Below are 22192 nucleotides of genomic sequence, written 5' to 3' on the forward strand. Positions count from 1 at the left end.
TTAAACAAAAACTTTTGGGGATTTCTGGTTTGTGAGAAATCAGAGCAAAAGTGTTTCTTAGGTGACCATAGACAAACAAATAGTCTGATAATTATTCATTCAGTTTGACAAGTGAGTCATTAAAATAGGTCAGGATGAGTTCATGCCTTTGTTAGCCTGTAAAAAGGCATAATGAACAGTTTGACTAGCTTTTGTCTATCCTATCATTTAAACAGTCAGCCACTATAGTACTGAGGTATTATTAAATAAAAACTCACAGATTTCAGTCCACAGGGAAGCCAGAGCCTGCTCTTCAGCCTCCTGCTGCTATGTCCAAACAAGAGGAGAGGGTAGAGACCAAGAACTTCAAAGCAATCCACCAGAAGAAAGCTGCCAGTGTCCCTGTTGCTCCTGCAGCTGTGGGCCGTAAGCACCTTAATAGGGAGTAGTGGGGGAGAGAGAAAAACACACAAGTAGAGCTGACGGACTTGTGATTTCCAATTTATGGGAAATTTAAAAATTAGTCAGAATGAAACATTTTTTTGAAACTCCCCAAAAGGTTTTTTTCAGTAATACCAACACATGGTGTTTCTGCAAGAAAATATGCTCCCCAGGACAAGCTGGGGCTGTCTGCAATTGACATTCTTGTAGATTTCATATAGCTATTCAGTAGTATTCAATAGCAGCAATGACAGTAACAGGAATGTCTATTTCAGTCAGCAGCTGCTGGAGCTCTTAAGGTCTGCAACTCTGGGGCAGCTCTTCCATGCACTGTGTCTAGGGACTTCTGGGTTCCCTTGTTTAGCAGTCAGGCAATACGAATGGCTAATTGGTTCAGGAGCCTGGAAGCCCTGGAGTCTCCTAGCCAGGGTAGTATGTATGAGGAGCCTGCCCCCAAGCCATGCACCCTAGAAGCACATCCCAGGACATCCCTGATCCCAGCTGACAGCCCTTCTGTTTACTGGCTCAGCACCAGGGAGCCTGTATCCCTAAGAGCCCTGGCTCAAACTGGAGATTCTACATTTCTGTAGAGCAGAGAGCCTGAAAACCTGAGCTTGGCAAGACTACTACAGACCCAGGAAGCCCTAGGCCCTAGCAGCCAGGTTTCCATCTGAATGCTTTGAGATTTAATTAAATCACATCAAAACCAGACCCATTTTCACAGACAATTCAGCTTTGAAAACCTGTTTGCTGACCAAACTGTTGCACTGGAAAATTTCCATCCAGCTTATCTAGGCCGAAGTCTCCAGGGCTTCTGCCATCAGCAGGAAGTTCACATAACACAAGTGGTTTGTTCCTTTTTTAACGCAACCATTTAATTAGCAGTCACAAAAGAAAGGGTTAGGAGGCTGTGACTCTGAAATCCAGTAAACAGAAAAATAAATAAAAACCTTCTCATAATGGTAAACACTCAGAGGAGTATGCAACTGAGTTTAAATTTGCAAGAATATAGAAATTTAGGAGCAAAATATGTAGTTTACATACTAAAGCCTCAAATCCCTGGCCTAAGTAAAGTTTTAGAAACCTAACTGGTATATTATGGATCACATATATAAAATATTGTGACAATATGAATATTGTCACACACAACTAGCTTATTTTTTCCAGTCTGAATGACAATTTTAATAACCAAAAAAGCAGCTGGCTCATTCGGTCTCACAATGGTGTAAATCAAGAGTAGCTGTTTATACTGGTAATTCCAGACACTTTTGTGGACATACACTAGCAAAAGTCAAATCAGAATCAGGCAGTCTATGAAAGATCAGTGTGTGCTAAATCGTATAATGCTGCCTTACAAAATGTCAACGTCTCCTGCAAACATCAGACTAATAGAAATTTTAAGACAAATTGTATGTCTATGCTGCAATCATGAGGTGTGACTGCAGCCATGTAAACACACCTGAGCTCAATGGATCAAAGCTAGCTCGAGTATGGACCCAGGGTCCTAGGTAGGCACAACTAGCTCATGCAGCCACAGCTTTACTGCTACTTGCGTTAGCACTGTAGATATACCCAAAGAATCATGTAACATAGCTACAAACACAACAAACCGAAGGGTGTGGATTAAGCTGACCGAGACCTTAGTTTGGGGTCACCAAAGGCCTCAGCCGATCCCCACTATTACATCTCAGGGTGACAGCGTTCATAGAATCTCTACAATCGGTCGTGGATGCACACTCAAATGGGCCCGTCTCTCCCTGCCCCCACACTTAAAATTTCAGAGATAGACCTGGGATTGCAGGAATTGCATCAAACTATATACTTTGGCCCACTCACTGATGGCAGAATCTTTGCCTAACAAATCGGACTGCAGAAAACTCATTCATCTACATCTTGGGACTGTAGAGAATGTCTAAAAGCTCTCTGTGGCAAACTTCAGAAGGAAGGGCTTCTTCATCCCAGTCTTTTGATTCTAAGATTCTCCTTATTTGGCAATGATGCATCCCATGTTTTCAAGTCAGTAGGGGCCCAATTCAGTGCTGTCAACATGCTGGTCAGAGTAGAACTTCCTGACTCCTTCTATTTATACTAAGATCAGAACACAAAGAATCTAAACAAACCACCCTCTTGACCAGAGTCCTCAAGCATCCTAGCGGAGGCTGATGAAAAACAATGTTTCATCTCCCAACTTTAGGAAACGTAGGTAAAGCGTGGGCTGTAGTAATCAGTTTATAAATCAATTGCTAAATTAATTGTAAAAAAAGCAACTAGAAAAAAATACCAAAGGATGAACAGAAAGGACAACACGCGTAAGCTCAAGATTGTACTTCAACTTGTATTCCTTTTCAGGTCAACTATAAATTTCTTGCATAATGACAGGTTTCAGAGTAGCAGCCGTGTTAGTCTGTATTCGCAAAAAGAAAAGGAGTACTTGTGGCACCTTAGAGACTAACCAATTTATTTGAGCATAAGCTCACGAAAGCTTATGCTCAAATAAATTTCTTAGTCTCTAAGGTGCCACAAGTACTCCTTTTCTTTTTATAAATTTGTTGTCTGGTATGGGCCAAAATGCAGCTTCAGTAAGCAACTCCCCTGCCAATGCCATGATCATTATAACCAAGAAGTCATAAGTAGACTGAAGTGGCTCACCATCTACACAGGTTCTGTGCCCCCTTGCCACAGTACGGAGGAACTTTGTCCACTCATCCAATCAAAAACCCAGCAAACATGCAACAAGAGAGCCAGTCATCACCACGTTCATAAGCTCCCATGAGGCACTGTGGTAGCTCAAGTAGACACAGTTTAATTTTAGACTGAGCCAAAACAAAATTTCCATGTATCCAAATTGAATTTTTTCTAGATTTTTCTTTCAGCAAAAAAATTGGTATTTCATCTTTGTGTTGTGATTTGAGACAACGACAGACTGAGATATTCCAATTTCCTGACGTTTGACCAACTCCATTGTGAAAAAACACTGGCATAACAGACTGTGGACAATGCTCCTATGTCTCATCCTGCACTGGATTCACAGGGCAATCTGCAGGAAAACCTGTCCTGCTGTGGTATTTATCTGGGTCTTATTTATACAAGCGAAGTCAGAGGTTTTATCAGATCATGAATGGATGGACGATGAAGTTTTTTATCCAGATACCTTGCATTAAACATGAACCAAAGACTGTTGCTCTCAGTGAATACAATCCTCCTGAGATATTAGATACAAGCCAAGGTGACATCTTTCACTAGGTTTCCATTTGACATTGGTTTTCCTACCTGTTTTCCATTGCCCATAGCCACAGGAGTCAAGGACCTCAATCTCTCATAACTGACACCCACCTCAGCTTTCACAGCTCCAGCACAAGCCTCCATTTTTTTACACTCTTGGCAACCCTAACATAGCTACATTGCTATGATGGCCACCAAAGGTGGCCACCTGAAAAAGCACTTCTCAGCCAAGCCACAAAGTATGTATGTCCTCTGCACTAGTTCATTCTCCTCAACCCCAAAGAATCCAAACCAGATTCCCCTGCTTCCCACCCTCAGTCAAAAATTGACCTCCCACACTCACTCCAGGATTCTTCTTCAACCACCTGCCCTTCCTAGTTAAGAGATACCTCCCCCAACATGCTCTCAGCCTCTAAGGCAGAGAGACCTCACCTTCTGCTAAGGTCAAGGGGAAAATGAATATTCTAAAAAAAAAAACAGCTGCCTTTTGCGGAACCCAAACCATGCCCAACCACAACAGTGCATAAGAATGGCCACACTGGGTCAGACCAAACGTCCACCTAGCCCAGTATCCTGTCTTCTGACAGTGGCCAATGCCAGGTGCCCCAGAGGGAATGAACAGAACAGGTCATCATCAAGTGATCCACTTCCTGTCGCCCATTCCCAGCTTCTGGCAAACAGAGGCTAGGGACACCATCTCTGTCCATCCTGGCTAATAGCCATTGATGGCCCTATCCTGCCTGAATTTATCTAGTTATTTTTTTAAACCTGTTATAATCTTGGCCTTCACAACATCCTCTGGCCGAGTTTCAAAGACTGACTGTGTGTTGTGTGAAGAACTACTTCCTTGTGTTTGTTTTAAACCTGCTGCCTATAAATTTCATTTGGTGACCCCTACCTTCTTGTATTATGAAAAAGAGTAAATAAACTTCCCTATTTACTTTCTCCACACCAGTTATGATTTTGTAGACCTCTATCATACCCCCCTTTAGTGGCCTCTTTTCTCAGTCTTATTAATATCTCCTCATACAGAAGCTGTTCCATACCCCTAATAATTTTTGTTGCCCTTTTCTGAAACTTTTCTAATTCCAATATATCTTTTTTGAGATAGGGCAACAACAATTGCACGATATGGGCGTACCATGGATTTAGAAAATGTCAGATCGCCTCTGTATGTCTTATTATCTATCCCTTTCTTAATGATTCTCAACATTGTTAGCTTTTTTGACTGCTGCTGCACGTAGAGTGGATGTTTTCAGAGAAGTATCCATAGTTACTCCAAGATCTCTTTCCCGAGTGGTAACAGCTAATTTAGAACCCCATCATGTTATATGTATAGTTGGGATTATGTTTTCCAATGTGCATTACTTTGCATTTATCAACACTGAATTTCATCTGCCATTTTGTTGTCCGGTCACCCAGTTTTGCGAAGTCCCTTTGGAGCTCAGGCTGTTAACCACACAGGCTAGTACGCTTTCTGTATGGTCTAGGGCCAGCCCATCTCTGGAATAACGGCAATGATCCACACAGTGCTAGTAATTAGGATAGGTGAATCTTTCACCAGCAGGTTATGCTTTTGATGCCTGCAGGACACAATAGACAGTTGATATTTAAAACAGGGTCACCTCTGCTTCAATTAAATGAACTGACTTTAAATTCGATCTTTAATCATCAGCAACTAGTCACACCAAGCACAGAAGGGGAAACACCGTCCCTCTGGCAAGCTTGTCAGTTCTGAACTGAGGCAGCAGCAGCAGGAGTATTAAATGGATTTAGAATCAGGTCCAACATTTTAAACAGTGATGAAAAGATCAAGTAGAAAAGTGAGGACAAGGATTGGTGAAAGAGGATAAGGGAAGAGGGAGTCATCCAGGAATGATCATACATCCCATCCAGTAAAAGGGACATACATCTCTCAGTGCAGTCTTAGAGAAACAGCTACAAGGAAACTCACTCGACTTTGCTTAAAGAGGATTACAGAAAAGCATATTGCAGATGATTAATGGCCTCTCACAGAGAAGGAGGGGGCTTGAGCCCTATAAAGGGCTAATGGATGAGTTCCCTAGTGTGACTGGCAGGTAACCATTTGCTGTGATGTATTTTTTACATTTCTAATAGTTTGTTCAATAAGTGAGCAGCTCCATTATTCCCTTCTATTCCTGTCAGAAGGGAAGATGGATATAAATATAAGAGGTTTATTATTAACGGGAATGTTTTCTATAGTTTAAAAAAAAATTCAGCCCTCTGTCTCTCTACAGCAGCTTTAAAAACCAAAGGCCTGTTTGGGGGTTGGTTAAGGTTCCATAAAACTCCCAGTAAAACTTAGCTGCAGATTACTTGTTTTTGGCTTCATCTTCCATGTGTTCCTTTAAGTAATTTGCCATAAGCACCTGCTGCAGAACAGTGGATTATGGTGTTCCTACAGGGTTCCTATGATTTTCTCTTCACCTTATGAATATTGCTGGGAAGTACAATCTCCTGCTTACCATCCACATTTTCTGCCCCCATAACATGCTCATCATGTTCGCAATGACATCAGCGAACCTCATCTGTACATCCAAGGGCAGAATTTGGTCTTTGGAGAGTCTGGCCTCATGTCCTTACATCATGGATAGAGGTAGTTAATGGACAGACACTAGGTTTAATATTCGATACACACAACTAAATGAGAGCAGACTCAACAGATAATTTCAGTTCCACCAGGAGGAGTCTAAGTGTTCAGGCCTACTCCCAGATCTTCCTCAGGATCCTACTGACTTTGAAGGGTGAACTGCGTAACATCTTTGCATGCTTCCAAAGAACAGAAACAGTAGCTGCTGATATGGCTGTCAGAGTAGAGAATCAGTCCACAGTTTGAAGGCAGAATAATCCACTTTCTAAAGAGGGATTATTTAGCTTGGAAAGGGGAAGAGTAAACTTAAATGAAGGAAGACAAGATTTATGAAGTGCACAGTATTCACTGGTTAGTCATTCCCCTTTACTCTGCCTCACAGGATGAGAAAGGGAGCACTCCAGACAATTCTTTACAAGTCTGCTAGTTCTATGTGTATTTAAGCCCAATACCCTGCTCAATTCAAAGTACCTCTCAAGGCAGGCCCTTAGCGACCACATTGCACACCTGCATATTGCAAAAGGGAAGGCATGACTTGAGGGTCTAGTTCAGGTGAATATTAAGAAGGTGGTTAGGTCAAATTCTGATTCCTTTGATATTAGTGATAAGGAACGTGCTAGACCTGAATCCTGCCTGGGTTTTGCAGCTTCTCCAGTTAGCACTTGTTGCTCAGTAAATTGATGAATAGCCTATGTCAAGGGTTCTCAATTTATTTCACATGTTGACCATTAACCACTCCCAATTAATCCTCAAAACCTCACAGGAATAACTTATGTCTATGCCCACTGCAAATATTCCTGCAGCTCCTCCTCCTGAACGCAATGTTTAATGGGCCATTCTTGGCATCTGAGGAGGACCTGCTTAGAGGTGTCTGACCACTTAAGTCCAATGCCTCAGGCCGAGAACTGGATACAAGAATCTGATGACCTACTAAATTGTTCCAGATGTCTCCACTGAGGCTACAACCAACATGTGGTCAACTAACGTCCTTTATCTTATTTCCTGTATTATTAAGCAATCAGTCTGACTGGGTCTTGAAATACTAGGGACCAATTTGTAATTACATAGCCCACTCTAGGAACAGCACTGAATTACACAAAAAGTTCCCTAATCGAGGAAAGCAATGTTCCATGCAGCTTTTGCCATGAAACACAAACTGCTCAGCTGTGCTGGATGACATGGTCCAGGAATGGGCAGCAAAATCCCTCTCTGGGCTGACTGAACTCCCAACATGGATAATTTAATAACGCGAAAAGCTAGAGTTCAATGACACTCAATGTGAAAAACTAAAGCAATATTTAACACTGTAATTCATAGATATTTAGGTCAGAAGGGACCATTATGATCATCTAGTCTGACCTCCTGCACAACGCAGGCCACAGAATTTCACCCACCACTCCTGCGAAAAATCTCTCACCTATGTCTGAGCTACTGAAGTCCTCAAATCGTGGTTTAAAGACTTCAAGGAGCAGAGACTCCTCCAGCAAGTGACCCGTGCCCCATGCTACAGAAGAAGGCGAAAAACCTCCAGGGCCTCTTCCAATCTGCCCTGGAGGAAAATTCCTTCCCGACCCCAAATATGGCGATCAGCTAGACCCTGAGCATATGGGCAAGATTCACCAGCCAGATGAATGCTAAGTCAAAGAAAATTCCCATAATAAAATAATTTGCATTTACACATCCTCTTTCACATTGAGTTTTCAGAGCTTCTGATAAATGATAAATTAACCAATTAACTAAGCCTCACTACACTGGTCAGGTATGCATGTAGACTACCCATGGTGCAGATGGGTAAACAAAGGCACAGAAGACTTGTCCAAAGTCACACAGCAAGTAAGCGACACAGGCAGGGATAGAATTCAGGAGTCCTGCTTACCTGTCCAATTTTCAATACTAGACCGTACTGTTGCCTCCATGGAAAATATGTAACTCCTTCTAAAGAAATACAGTTAGTGTGCAAGCAATGCTTACTTTTACTTTTCTAAAGGATTGCTTCAGTTCTTAGACTTTCCCACCTTACTAGGGTCACTTAGGAGACACATAGCATCAGTTCTTATCTCATAACCCCACCACTTTGAACTTTCTTCCTTCTTATTAGGGAAACCACATTAAGAGGGGTTTAACTTTAAAGCTCCTAATGTAGAACAATTCAATTTAAAAAAGGCTCATCCCTCTCTGCTGGCAGTCATACAAGGAGAGAGAGGACGGGGCTAACTTGTCTGCTAGGATCTGTCCCACTTTGATAAAAATCTCTATATGGAGGTGGGGGAACTTTGTTAGAGAGGGAAACTGACAACAGCCAGAAACTTGGCTGGAGTTTTGGTCAGTGATAGCAACCAGAAACTTAGTATTGCGTTAGATTGGCAGGAAGTCACTGTTCTCAGAAATTGAGTTGCCCATTTCAGAACAGATGGAGCCTAGATTAGTTTGCTGACCTAAATTCAACCCTACTTTCCCAGTCCTTGCTGTGTGAAGGGCAAAAAGGAAATGTATTCCTAAAACAGAAATACCAGACCCAAAATGCCTCTGAACTCTGGGGGAAGTTCAGATCCATATCTAAATTGCATGACTGGAGCTGCTCTCTAGAATGTGCCAATCTGGTTCTGAGGAAGAGCAGTTTCAGATCTAGATTAGCAAACCTGTGCTTTAAAAACATCTATTCTGTTACAATGAATTATGCATGGAGGAAAATAGAAGTTAAAACCAAACATCTCTGTAAAGAGCTGAACCAGAGTAGAGTCAGATCTTGGGGATGTGTGGGAAAGAGAAAAGGAGGAGATCAGGTTCAGATTGGTTTCAAAATTCAAAACTTCGGAAAATCTGTTTTTTCACCACTTGGGCTCACTGCTATCAAAAAATAAAGAAAGAGCATAAATTCCTTCAGTTTTAATAATCTTAGGTGTCTACCTTCTTAACCCCCTCTAATAATTAAGCATTTCTATATATAATCGCACCACTGACGAACAAGACTATACAGAGCATTGCATTAACATGTAAAATCCTGCCTCTTGAAATATAAACACAAAATCAAGTCACTCTGACAAATCCTTGGTCATGAGAAACTTTCCAAATACTGCTGTTTCTATGCTTCCTTTACTCGAAGACTGAGAAAACAGCTCTTTGTGTGGGTGTCTCTCTGTCATCTGTCCAATCACATCTTATCTATTTTTCCTTTCATAAAATGTCATGAGAGCTTGCTTGAGAGTTTTGTTCAAAGTTGCACTGTATCAGAAACACAGTTAAGGACCTCTACAATACAAGATTGCTTTCTTGATGATTTTTATGGCAATCTAAGACAAATGGACGTGCACTGGGGGAAGGCTTTTGGGGGAGGGGGAGCAATGAATATATTTCTAACTAAACAGAACTAACTTCTGTTCTTCTAGGCTGACAGTCTTAGAGTTTATTGATGTTTATCTCCAGATGCAGCACAGGACAGTGATACTTCAAGTTTCTCTCCCTTACATAGTTCAATTAGGGTTGCCACATTCCTAATTGCTGGTAACTGGACCTGAGGTCCCGCCCCTGCTCCCCTTCTTCCCCCAAGGCCCTGCCCCCGTAGCTCACTGGATTGTCTCAAGGAGCCTGCCTGCAGGTAGGAGGCAGCCCTGGCTGAGCAGGGATTGGTGCAGGATAACGACCTGGTGCCTCCTCTCATCCATGGTGACTGGACGTTTGGGTCAGGTGCCATTTGGGGATGCTAGGTCCCCTTTTCGACCAGACTTTTCAGTTGAAAACTGGGCACCTGGCAACTCTAAATGGCACATGGACACAGACACCAAAAACTGGACTGTCTGGGTAAAATCCAGGTAGGTGGCAACCCTAGGTTCAACTATTTTTTGAAGGGACCCCTCTCTGTGGGTGAAAGAATAGCTCAATTTCTAGGCTGAGTCACTCATTGGTTCTCCTGAGCACCAACAAGGAGCCAACTATGATGGCAGCCTGTGGAGTAGATATTCCAGTTTAGAGTGGAGCAAGACCAATCTATTTCACATAGGCCATAAAAAGGCAAAAATAAACGCCAGTCGCTATCAACGTAGGCTGAATTCATGCCATTTGGTCTAGAGGTATTATAAAAATCCCCTGACCCATCCAATTATCACCAATACAAACATATCTGAAGCTCTTCCCAGGCTCCACACACTGGAATTCTGAACATGACCCAAGAGATTGAGTCCTTATTCTGGTATAACTCCCTTGGAGTTTTGTCTGGTAAGAACTGTGCAGGGACTTTAGGTTAGGGGCAATGCATCTAAGTCTAAATATGAAGAACTATTACAATTCCTTATCTAGCTCATGCAGAATTTTCTAATGCATGGGTGAGCATCTGCCTTATGTTCCTTCTGTTGTAAGGTGTTTTAGCTTCCACATTGCAATAAATGACAAACTCCTGATAAAGGTGCCTGTTAAATAGGTAAGTGACTGCTAAGACTGGAGTTCAAAGGGGCTCTGTGCTTATTTCCCACCTTTGTTAACCTTGGTTTAGCTCCACCAGTGTTTGGCTTAGGTGCCCTAGTGTAGATGGGCTGCTGTTTTGAACACCTGCTCGGAGCAAAGCGGTGATGCTGCTGCTTAGAACAGTGGTGGCTGCCACCGGTGTGCTGCATGCTGTAGGGCTCCCAAGGTTGACAGTACTAGTGGAGCTGAACCAGTGCTTGGAATGCTGTGAAATGTACCCAGAGTGTCCCTTATGCGGACAGCACCATAAAACACAAACTCAGTGATAAAGACAAACGAATGCTCTGTTAAATGTCTCTTTCATTTTAGAAGTCTGAAGATAGCTTTCCTTAAATGTTTTCTATAGACAACAGTTTCAGGGCCTGAGCCAGCTTCACAAGATGTTAACCGCTCGTATAATCTTTTCCTCATAAAAGAGAGATTTAAAACAAAAACCATCACCACCTATGGTCATGATTATAAATGCCTCCTGTTCATCAGTAAGGCTTGGGAGGTTTTTCCATCGCTTACATTTTTCTTGCTTTTACTCTAAATTCTTTTCTTTGACTGCTAATTTGAAAATCTTAAACTTAGATTTCTGAGCCTACCAATTTAAAGGACCATGCTGCTAATTAGAATACTGGCGTCTTTCCATGAGAAGGATAGTCACAAAAATGTTTTTGGAGATACAAATACATCTATTTTGCTTTTCTTTCAAAACAGTCTTTTGTTGACTGATGTGTTTCTTTAAAAAAATTATTTCTACAGATCAATGGAAGACTTCAGCCAGCAGCACTGAATTCAGTACTAAGAGTCATGCAAGAACAAATACAGTACAGGCAGCTTCAATGTAACATTCCCTCACACTGTCACACTAACATGATTCAGTCCTATTTATGGCCTATGTAAAATAGATTGGTCTTGGAAGCACCACTTCTGGACTGGTATGCCTACCCAAACATTTTTCTCTGTGTTGAGATTGCCACTCAGGGTACCAGTTGTGGCGGTGGACACCTATCCACTGGAAACTGGCCTGAGGCCACCAGTTCATTTCCATAGGCTGCCAATCCACCATTAGATGGTAAGGACTTCTAATATTAGGCAGTGGTGACCAGGTTTTAAACAGGTGCCCCAGAGATGAAAAGCAGTGTTCTCATAGAGCCTCGCTTGATTTGAACATTGTCTACATGAATAAAGAAACATAGGTATTAGTAATAGAAAGATGGTGGCATTAAAGGCTTTTTGAAAAATAATTATTTTAGGGGTACTGAATGTTTCAGGGGATTAACAATAGCATATGGTGCCTTTCACCTCCTGATTACTGGCTCAAATCCAGCTAGAGCAGCATGACTGAAAGTCTTTGCCATCTGGTGATTTACTAGTTTATACGAAATGAACCAGTGGTCCAAGCCCAGTTTACTGTGAACACCTGTTCACATCACAAAAAACACCCAAAATCATCATAATTGGAAATCTTGCTGGTACTCTCAGCAGAGAGTTCAAGGACCAAATGGGCCCCAGAGGCTGAAATCCTGCTGACTCCTCCCACCCCCAAATTCTCTCAGTCAGAAATGAGAAAAATTGAACTTAGCATAGTACTAACCATGCTGTAACCCCTGAACACTGAAAACTACAGGAAGACCTTTATATAGCCTCAGTCTCTTTTCATTAATGACAAGATTTTACCTTAAAGTTCTTCTAACCTAGAAGATTTCACAATTGTCATCCTTTAGACTGTGGTTGTCAAGAAACCCTAGAGTGGTTAAGTGCCCAAATGCCACCGAATTTCACTTCACGTATCAGTTAAATGTTTCACCTGATGATCACTTTAGATAAGCTATTACCAGCAGGACAGTGGGGTGGGAGGAGGTATTGTTTCATATTCTCTGTGTATATATAAAGTCTGCTGCAGTTTCCACGGTATGCATCCGATGAAGTGAGCTGTAGCTCACGAAAGCTCATGCTCAAATAAATTGGTTAGTCTCTAAGGTGCCACAAGTACTCCTTTTCTTTATGCAACAGTACTGTTCAAGTTTGGTTTCAGTGGTTCATTTTAAAACTTACTCTTCCAGGGGCATAACAAACTAATTTATTACAAAAAAATGTAATATTTTTAGGTTTTAGTTTAAGTACAGCTGTGTGAATAACTGATTTTCTGGGTTTACTGGTAGGTCAAAATTTTTTTAAAAAATTGTTTTTGATCAAAGTTTCATTCAACCCAAAATGAAAAGTCTCATTTAGAGTCTGAGCTCTTTTAAACTTCTGTTAAAAATAAAATTGAAGAAAATTTTAAAATGAAAAGTCATTTCAAATCAAAATGTTTTTTAAATGTTTGAACAAAATGTTTAGACTTTTCAGAGTTTTGGGGTTTTTTGGACACTAACTGGTTGGTGAAACTAACATGAATAGGCAAAACATTTTGATATTGCCAAATGTGCATTTCTTGCCCAACAAAGTTTCAGCCAAAAAATGTGTGCAGCTCATCTCACAAGTTGCTACAGCTGCCCGCTAATCGCTAGTTTAAAAAAAAACAAACTGTTGAAGAAAAATTTGTGGCTGATGTATAAATATCCTAGGTTCTCTCCCTTCATTTTCTCTTCAAATCTAGCTGGCCTGACTATAGAATTCCAGCTTATATGTACCATGGTGTGGGTACTTGTGTCTTCCCCTCGGTTAGGTTGGCATATTGAGTAAGAAGAGATTCCGGACCACTCCCTTGCTAGATAACTTGTTTGGTCTCTTTAAAATTATATGTGTGTCTTTTGCAAGCCTATTGGTGTAGGTGTAGGTGCAAGCTGTAGGTGTTCTTGTTTCACCACACCCACCCACACTTCGGAGAGAGACTTATAAAAGTTTGACAATGTAATCCAGAGTCTAAAAAGTCTCACTGTCCATTTGCACTTCCATTGGCTTCTTGGTCAGTATCACTAACATGGGTATGAATAAGGAGATGCTAGATAACACCAAGATAGATTTTGTTAAAGTAAAAACTTTCCAGAAATAATATGTTATGGATCCCATTTCTTGTTGTCATAGACCAGCCACACTAGTTCCCCAGACTAACCACTTTGGTTTCCTACAAACAGTGTCTAATGTAATCCCAGTAGATATCTTTCATGTTCCTTTGCGTTCATGTCCTGGACTTTTGCAGCTCCTGCTGAAAAGTCATCCAGCACCAAACATACATCAGGTGCAGCATTCCTGCAGTTAACAGTCGTTAAACACCCTGGGTCATTTTCATCCCTGGTGTAATTCCATTAATTTCAGCAAAGAACAGCTCGTGAAATTTCAGCATGATCAAAACTGACTTTTAACCATTGCTTTGATTTGGCCTCAACCTTGAACCCCAAAATTTGGACTAAACTTAATATGCATCCAGATCTGAACACCAATTCCTCCGCTTGTTTCTAATTCCAGTACGCTCCTGATATTACAGCATTTGAACTACAAAGCAAGTATTCAGTGATTTCTCATCTATCATTTCAAAAGGAGTTATGCACCATAGAAAGTACAATGCAGAACCAATACCACTCAAGTGTTTCCTAATGGACAGCAGCACAAAGGTTCAGATGCCATCATGTCTGTCTGTTAGAAACGATTAACACATTTTAAGGTTTGCTTGGCACTTATCCATCTTTAAGGTCTTAATCTCCAATCTTCGTCCTTGAGAGGCTACTGTGCATTTGCTTTACAAACAGCAAGACCCCTCCTTCACTTTGAGATTCCCAATTTGTAATGCATGTCCAGCCTCCTGTTGAAAGGAATGGCTCCTCTCCATTCATTGGTTTGCTTATTACACGGCTCTACTTTTATCACATTCCTAGTGAAAAGGAAAAACAAGTTCTTAATCATCAGAGAGGATTAAAAATAAAATAAAATAAAAAAGCTGAGCTGGCTGAAGCAATAATGAACTCCTGAAACCAGCTACTAAGGGTCAGATTCTCCTTTCATGGTTACACTATGGGGTTGCACTGGTGTAACTAAGAGTATGTCTTCACTGCAGAGCTAATCTGGGCTCTTATTCGAGTACTCTTAACCCCTCTCCAATGCACGTACAATTCATCGGCACTTTCAATACAGACTAGTTGATTTGTCTAGAACTGTAGACTAAAGCCCAAATGAGGCCTCTATTGGGTTGGTGACCCACTGTGCAATGAGGGCACAGCTAAACAACTCAACTGCTGATAGCAGTTCAAAGTCTTCCCACAACTCCCATGTGTGCCAAGGAGGACAGAAATTCTCTCAAAAGTCACTGGGAACGAATCAGAGTGGCTCCGTTTACTGCAGCACAAAGAACAATGGGATACGTCTCATAAAGCCATAACACATGGGGGAGTGCAACTCTGTCTACACTGCAGCCGGAAGCACGCCTCCCAGCCTGCACTGGCAGATTCACATTGGCTGGGCTCCAGCTAACACCCTAAAAATAACAGTGTGGACATTGCGGCTCTGGTGGAGACTTGGGCTAACCTTCTGAGCTCAGACCCGTTGGCCCCTCAAGAGCCCATGGGGTCACCCAAGCGGCAACATCCCCACTGCTATTTTTAGAGCGCTAGCCTGAGCCCAGCTAGTGTGAATCTACCCACCCAGGCAGGGAGGCTCGCTCCCAGCTGCTCTGTAGACATACCCAGTGAGGACACATGGCAAAATTCTACCAGAGTTGTGTGGCTGCTCACACCCAGGCTCCAGTCACCCAAGTTACCTCTGGAGTGTAGATATCCCCTAAGAGAAATTGGCCCTATGTACTTCATAACATAGAACAAACAGAAAAACAAATTGTATTTTATAAAAGCATGACAATAGCTTTTCCTTTAGTGAAAGCTTTAATTAAGGTTACACTCAGACTTCCATTAGAACCCCCTTATAAAATACTCATAATTAGGAGGCAAATAAAAAGTTATGTATATAAAAGCTGGGTGAATAATCTGTTATTTAATTTCACTTTTTGTTGTCATCATACTTGCTTCCTGTTCAAAGTGTTCAGGTGTTGAAGGTGGGGTGTGTGTGTGTAAAATAATTTCTGTAAAAAGTTCTTAGTCTGTGGCTTCCCTATAAGAAATTTTGCCACCCTGATTCACATTATTTTTGGACTGAGGTACTCCCCAGTTATATTGATTTTTATGGGACTAATAATGGACTAAAATACACCTCAGCACGAGTAAGGGTGGCAGAGTCTGGCCTTCCGCAAGCAGTTCACTGCAAGTGTCCAATGTTTGTAATCCCAAGTGTTGTGGACATTACATATTATGGTATCTTTGTTCCTCAAAGATAAACTAAGAATCAGGTTTCTGGTATGAACACTTAACTTTACAGGTTTGCAGTCATATTTTGTCACAGTCACTTAAAACCATCTGGCTTTGGTAAAGATTCCTGACAGCAAATACATTTGCTAGAATCTTCAAGGAAAGCAGTCTCCCAGCTCCACTCCTCACTTTTTAGGGGGAGGGGAGAAGGAGCAATCTGTCTGCTATGCTGTGTCTCAGACTTGGAAGTACTCACACAGTTCTGAGGACAATGCACTCAGTTATTTAGTTACGGGATAATGAAAGTAATTTTAAGTCAAAAGAATATATAGTTTTGCTCACTAATAGTTTTGCTCACTAGTGACTCCAGAGTAGCTGAATAAGAACTTCCAGATTTGACATAAATAGCTATCCCAATCCTCCCCAAAAAAGAGAATGCCAAGTATGAAAAGACAAATTAACTTATACAGATAACTAAGACTTTGTACATCAGGTGTTTAAACTCCTTCTGCCAGCCTACTGGACACCCCCTGTAGGGCCAAGAGCTTATTGAGCCCCCACAAGGTGCATACACAAAGAGGGCCTAGCAGTTGAAAAGGCCACAGTGCTGGCCTCTGACCTGCACTTATGAACATTTATGTAGTAGTTTACCACACCACTCATTGTGACCGATCAAAAGGGATAGGGTGGACTGCGCAAGGCTGATGCTTAGTCCCCCCTCCCCCCCCCCCAACGTACAACATGAGGTTTTCCCCCACTGTATTCCACCTTCTCCCCTTCCCCACTGGAATAGATTGACTACTTGCATGAATAAGAATTACAAGATCAGGCATTAATTGCTCCAACACTGCAGTCAGGGAAAGAGTGGCGGCAGGTAACTTGAGCTAGTTTCATATAAACATGCACAGTTGTGAAGTGCATTACTGTATGCACTAGCTAGCAATTACTATGCTTGAGTTTCTGAGCTGCTGAATTTACGAAGGCAGTCTTACAAAACACTTGGGAGCTATTTTGGCTTGACAATTTTGTGTGACCTCAGAGCATCCATGCCCTGTGTTGGAATAGTTATGCTCACGAAAAAGCATTCCAGACAGCACCCCCCCTCCCATCCCACTTCATCTCTATCCTGTGCCAAGAAATTACTCATTAGAAAAAAACCTTCTTCGCACACTGCTTGGAGTGAGAATTTCTGAAAACTTGCTACTAATTACTTCTGGTTGCAATTGTTAATCCGTTCTTAAACAGACGGTTGAACATAAATCGGTAAGATAATTAACACTAACAAGGATCTGAGCCTTACTGGAAAGATGTTTGGGTTATACTCAAAAGCTGATTTCCAAGACTAAAAGCAGCTGGATACCAGGTGTTGGGAATTCAGGTTGTTTAAAAAAAAATACGTCTAGCATTCTTTGTTTATGGTGATAGAGGACGATCAAGTAAGTCAAGCCAACTTTAACATCATTTTGGATCATCAGTTTAAGTAACTGTTCCCTCAGTTATAAAATTAAAGAGGTCATAGCCTTTCCTCCATCCGCTTTGCTGACATATCACGATAAAAACACATTGGAGACAAACTAAGTTTTATATTTCAAGTTTTCCTTATTATCTTATGTGTGCAAAAGAACAATTCATATATGATAAAGAGCACCAAAAAGTCAGTCCTTAAATAAGCAAGAGTCTAGTTTGGCAGTGATTGGGATGGTAAATAAGACACAGAAACAAATCTTTATCTAAAGACAAACATTGCTTAATTGGCTGGAAACTTTGTTTAGAGGAAGAAAATTTGGTGGCTTTACAGCTGTACAGTTTATATTAGGAATTATATTAGGAAACACACACATATATTTCCCAGTGAAGTCAATGGGACTAATTGAGTGAGGACTACAGAAAATGTATGGGTTTGATTCCTCCTTTTCCATCTTCTTCTGACTCCCTCCCCTCATCACAATCCCTCATCCTCTTCTTTAGAGACATCACCTTCCATGTCAGTGACCTTCACACACTTTCTGTCCTTTCCCTGGTATCTTTGTTTGACCTTATTAAGCTCCAGATTGCACATTTCCCACTTACCATGATGGTCACTCACTCATCCTCATCTACGCTGAACTCCCCTCTGGTACCTCAATTTCAGATCTCCCCCTCTCTGACCACTATCTTCTTTTTCAGTGTTGCCCACATTCTCACCCCACCACAAAGTCCTCCAATGACTGCCAATTCATTAATAGTCAACGCTCTTCAGCCATGCAGGCCCACAAACCCCTCAACTCTTCTGCCCACTCAGCTGATGACTCTTCACTCTGTGCTCTCTAAAACTTCTGCCCCTCTTCTACCTCAAGGTTCAGCCAACCTCCAATCCTCCCTCACCTCAGCACTCACTTCCTCTGTTTATGCTCTCACACTGTTGGAGTGCCCAAGGAGAAAAAAAAAAGTCAGTGACTACACACGCTTCCTTCACTGCAAGTTTGCACTATCCTCTCAGTTTTGCTGTCTTCCAAACCAATCTGCACTTCTTCTACATCCAAACTGAATCCCACACCCTCCGTCCTCGCCTGATTATCCACTACATTTAACTCTTTCCTATAACCCTCACTGCTTCCTATTCTCTCCATTCCTTTTCATACAGGATCTTAATGACTTTTTCAAATAAAGTTTGACAGAAGGACAATGGGACCTCTTTTTCCACAGCACTCACTTTGCCTGCCCCAGTGACCCCACCCCACCTTTTGATCTCCTTTGCCCTTCCCCCCAACCACCCCTCCTTTACCTTTCTCAAACTACCACTCTCCTCAGGGTTTCTCTCCCTCACAGGGGCAAGCATGCTCTCATTTTCCCTTCATAAAAATGGAACTTGATGTCACCTGCCAATACAGCCCAGTCTCCCTTCTGCTTTGAAGTTAATTGGAGGCCACATGCACACCTGCTGTCTTGAGTTCCTCTCCTCTACCACCACCCTAGACCCTCTCCTCAACACAACTTGCTCTCACTAAAGTCTAATGACCTTTTCTTGGCTAAATTCCAGGGCCTGTTCTCCATCCTCAAGCTTCTTGGCTACTTTTGATGCAGCTGACCAGCTTCTGGTCCTCCCTTGGCTTTCACAAATTTGTCCTCTCCAACCTCAGACAGTTTTATTGTAACTTTGCTCTTTACACAGCAACTGAACCACAGGCACAGAGGTATTCAAATAACCATGTTTACAAACTGTAGACAACATGCACGGCTTACCCACACATACACACAGCTGCTCTGATGGAGTTCTGGTGACTTCTTAAACACAGAAGGAAGTCAGGGTCTCCAGAGGGCTCACAAACAACTAAAAAAGGAATATTAGCCCATACATATACTGCAAGTTCCTTCAGCAGCTCAAAAGTCGTCCTCTCTCCCTTTTAGGCCTGGTCTACACTGGGAGGGAGTGTGTGTGTGTGAAATCGATTTAAGATACGCAACTTCGTAGCTGAAGGTAGCTGAAGCTGAATGCGACGTAGCTGAAGTCGACGTATCTTAGATCAACTTAGAATCACTTACTTTGCGTCTTCGCGGTGTGGGATCGACGGCTGCCGCTCCCCTGTCGACTCCACTTCCACCTCTAGCCAAGGTGGAGTTCCGGAGTCGACGGCAGAGTGATCGGAGATTGATTTATCGCGTCTACACTAGACGCGATAAATCGATCCCCGATAGATCTATCACTACCCACCGATCCGGCGGGTAGTGTAGACGTGGCCTTAGTAGGAGTCTTACAGAGCTCCCTCCTCTCCTCCATCCTCCCCACCACCTTTGTCCACTTCCATAGTTTTAAATACCTTTATGCCCTTGACTCACAAATTTACTTATGTACTTCTGCTCCGTCTCCCTCCATCCAATCCTGTAACCTGGCCTTGCTTTGCCATCTCCTCATTTATGTCCTGCCATGGAGTAAATTCAATATGGCCAAAATTCAGCTCTTATTCTTTTCTCTCCTCTTCTCCATTAGTACTAACACCATCCTCCCAGACGCTCAGGCTTGTAACCATGGTGACATCGGACTCTCTTTACTAGACCTTGCATAAATCTTGCATTTACTTATTCCACAATATTTCCAGGACCCAGCCTTCCCTATCCTCCTAGCCAAAAACTCATAGAGGCCCTTAATGCTCATCTTGACCGCTCCAAGCTGCTCCTCATTGGCCTCCTGACACTCATCTTACCCCCTCAGGTAAGTTCTACTAAGTTCTACTAAGACAATTTTTCTGGCCTGTAGCTTTGACCACATCACTCAGAGTTCCATCAAGGCTAAAGTTAGCACACCCCACTCCCCTGAGAATACGCTTATCTGCTTCTGCATCTTACTTCATCACCCCAGCCCCCTGTAGTCCATTAGAAATGCCAGTCTCCACTGCTCAGTTGTCTGATTCACCTTTGTACCACTCCCATGCAAAGAATGCCCTTAGTTGAGGCAATCTGTGAAGAGGCTACCGTGTACTCCTTCAAATCAGTTGTCAAGATGCATTTCTTCTACAAGGCCAACTGATAATGGCTAAGGCGTTATGGTGGGCAACATGGGAACTTTCCACAAATAAGAACGGAGAAAATTTGTGGCTATTCACTCAAGAATCCAGCTTTCCTGAAACATTCTGATTTTTGATTGAGCATTGCTAGCTCCTGAAAAATACAAGAGGGAAAATGGAAATCAATTTAAAAAGTTTCCCGTGAAAGTACTGAGAAATACAACTATTCCTAATTTTTAGCATATTCTGAAGTTGTTCTTGGTGTTCAACAATTTGTTTTGCAACCCAGTGTAAATCCTTGTATTTCAAAAAGGGAATACAGGGCATTTTTGCTGTTAAGATCAAAAGATCTGGGCCTATTCCCAGTTCTGCCACAGGTTCCTTGTGTTGTCTTGGACAAGTTAGTCAGTGACTCCAAATGAAATCACTGGGAACCCACCATTCCTAAAAAAAAAAAAAAAAAAAAATCAGACTTACCATGTGTGTCCTTCAGTTTCTCCATCTATAATATGGGGGTAATAATGATTGTTGAAAAACAATTAACATTTGAGAAATGCTTATACAAGTGCTTTAAAATGCCTATAAAATAAAATACATTTAGTCATAAAAGGCTTAAAACGTGGAGAGGCAGGGAATATATGAAAGATCTTGTCAGTCCTAGAACATGCATGATCTTTACTCTTATGTAACATTACCTAAAAAAATACTACAGTTCCTGCTTTTCACCTTTGCTGTTCTCCTTTCTGCCCAGACATTGAACCTTGTAATTCTACCTTTTTAACTGTGCTCTCAGCACCTAGTGTCCTGGAGAGTGGGGTGAATAAAGATCTTTGGTTTAAACCTGCAACCTGAAGCTCCACTTACACATCTGCTAGCACTGGAGAGTAGGCACATGAGTGGGACTAGATGGAATACAGGAGAAAATTGGCAAAACTTCACTTCAATTTTTATGTACTTTTAAAGGTAGACAGGAGAACAGATGGTATGATGTGACATTCCCATATAACTGCTGAGTAAACAAAATAATCCATTAATCTAAGAGCCTTATTTCTCCTCCTCGTCTCTGCCTTGTGATTGGCAAACAGTCTATTGCAAGGTTTCCCCTTCTTACAGGAACACTTCCCCAAGAGCGCTGGAAAAGTTTAAGCTTTCCCATAAGATGAGCCTCTTTATCCCATTTGGCGTACAAGCCTTCGTTAAATATAGGCTGCCTCCCTTCAGACTGCCATCTGACAAAGCAAGTGTGAGACTGAAAGATGTGTCAGAAAGAACTGATCTCAATTCTAGTTAATCAGCGGATGACTTTTCAGCAGGACATCACTGCTTCTAGGAAGAGACAGGAGTATACTTTCAAACAGCATAGAAAATAAATTGGAGATTTGTCTTTACCCCCAGCTTCTTTAAAAAGAAAAAACAAACAACCCATCCCACTTATATTACAAGCATCCCTTCTGTCAAGGAAATATTTTAACCCCCCACCCCCTTTTCACATGCTTCTGACTTTCCGAAAAATTTAGAATTTCTCTCTCTTTTTTGACCACCAAGACATTGACATAAGCAACACCCACCCTGCCACCCTATATTTGACAGATGGGTCTTCGCCAGTTATCACAAAGGTACCAAAGCAGATATTTTTTATCACTGAAGGCAAGTTCCTTTCCTAGAGATGGTCACCAGTTTAACATCAGGAACACGTTACTCATAGCAGAGGGAAGCTGGCAAATCAGCAGATACAACTCAGACTGAGTGGGCACTAGGCACCTTGTGTAACTTGGTAA

The 22192-nt window shown here is 41.9% G+C and overlaps 1 long non-coding RNA gene across 1 annotated transcript in view; it reads right to left on the reverse strand.

Annotated features, from left to right (window-relative positions):
* The window catches only part of LOC125620712 (uncharacterized), a 56900-nt gene extending 36984 nt beyond the window's left edge, over positions 1 to 19916 (reverse strand). The window contains exons 1-2 of the long non-coding RNA XR_007352295.2: positions 19750 to 19916; positions 258 to 413 (exon numbers count right to left, since the gene is read on the reverse strand). This is a non-coding gene — a long non-coding RNA (uncharacterized LOC125620712). The remainder of the gene's footprint in view (positions 1 to 257; positions 414 to 19749) is intronic.
* Between the last annotated feature and the right edge of the window lie 2276 nt (positions 19917 to 22192).

The sequence above is a fragment of the Caretta caretta genome, chromosome 1, assembly GCF_965140235.1.
Source record: "Caretta caretta isolate rCarCar2 chromosome 1, rCarCar1.hap1, whole genome shotgun sequence".
Classification (NCBI taxonomy): domain Eukaryota; kingdom Metazoa; phylum Chordata; order Testudines; family Cheloniidae; genus Caretta; species Caretta caretta.